Source organism: Cicer arietinum, chromosome 7 (genome assembly GCF_000331145.2).
Source record: "Cicer arietinum cultivar CDC Frontier isolate Library 1 chromosome 7, Cicar.CDCFrontier_v2.0, whole genome shotgun sequence".
Lineage (NCBI taxonomy): Eukaryota > Viridiplantae > Streptophyta > Magnoliopsida > Fabales > Fabaceae > Cicer > Cicer arietinum.
Window position 1 is genome coordinate 52,837,335 of NC_021166.2, and position 1,723 is coordinate 52,839,057.

The following is a 1,723-nucleotide window of genomic DNA, read 5'->3' on the forward strand; positions in this document are numbered from 1 at the left end:
CTTTCCCTATTCTCCAAATTCCACAGAGTCTTTGCAGCTGTTTGTGCAACAACAAAAGCATCCATGCTATTCATTGCTTCAACCATTTGATCATTCATGTTGATGTTGACTCTTGCAGCGTTGTTCCTTTATGGAGGCATTGTTTCCTACAAAATCAATCATCAAGAAGAAATCTTAACATCACTTAGAAAAATTCGAAAAGATAACTTTCGACTACATCAACACACAACAACTACACAAGACCAAACTACTCTAACAACTTACCCCGACGCATGATCAGATAACGACTCCCAACCTACAGGTCGACATACAATCTAACCAAAGCTCTGATACCACAATGTAACACCCTGGATTTTAACAGCGCGAGTGCATTTTTTTTTAGATAACTTAATAAAATAATATGTCGTAAAACCAAACGACAAGAGTCATAAATAGTTATATTATATATACAAACAAGTTAAAATAGTTTTTGAACCAATAATCTACAACATACAAATAGAAAATACACTGGGACTATGAGACCTATCAGACATCGCTCATACCCCTAGGGTATTCTCGGCAAGCACCTGCACATAAGTACTACTCCAAGAATGATATCTCCCCATGGTCATGTCAAAAAATGAAACATGGACCCACCAAAAAGTCAACTGTCAAGTTATGGCATAGATACAGTCATCCCAAAATAAAATAAGTACAACCACCAAAAGAAAGACACTAAGACCCTATGCAACCAAAAACTAATCTGATCATCCACTAATAACTACAGTAATAAGGGTGACCTCTACACTCTGCACAAGTCCCATCTGATGCATTATCTCTCTTCAAATTAACTTCCTCCTTCTCATCAGTCATAGATGGATCAATCTCCTTAGAAGTCAAATCCACCCACGAGATAGGTGGCTTCGACGACGCTGGAATCTCAAAACAATCCACTACTTCAGTGATAGTCGGTAAGGGATCATTCACCGGAAGTGGAAGAACTGGCTCGACCCACCTAGACAGTCCTGTAATATCTCTTCCCACTGGCATCGACCCCTTATACTTCCCTCCAGTCCCCGTCCAAACCACTGTATCCCCAACTCTTACGATGGCATCCGCCTCAACTCTAACTAAGGCATCATCTGCATCTTCCCATGCTCCATTCATCCCGAGCACCAATCCTGAGGGTACCGAATAGTCGATCCTCTCATGAGCTCCACGAGATATACTACTCCAACTCTCCTACTTGTCGTCACTACCCTCCCCGTATAAGTAGCCCTGCTTGAGATGGGGTCGTATACCCAAGCAGTCGGCGAATGTCAGTTAGTGAATTCTAACGACGTTTCTATTATCTTGGTAACAGTCGGTGGAACGAACTCAGGTATCATCTGAGGGCAAAACTCAATTTCCACAATAATGTAAAGGGTCACCAACTGAAATTAACAAATAACATTTAACAATTATGTCATAAAGATAAACAATAACACTTAGCAATTACGACATGATAACAAACAATAACAGAGTATGTATATACAAATAACATATTATAACAAACATGAATCGCGTGCCAAGCACCCTAATGCAATGCTTATATGTCAATGCACGTGATTTTGGAATTTCCAAATCCTCCTCGAGGGACGTAAATCATAATTGTACCGCATCTCACAGACCAATATTAGTTACTGTGGTGCCACCTATCACAGATCATCACGATTTACCATAGTACAGTCTATCATAGACCTAC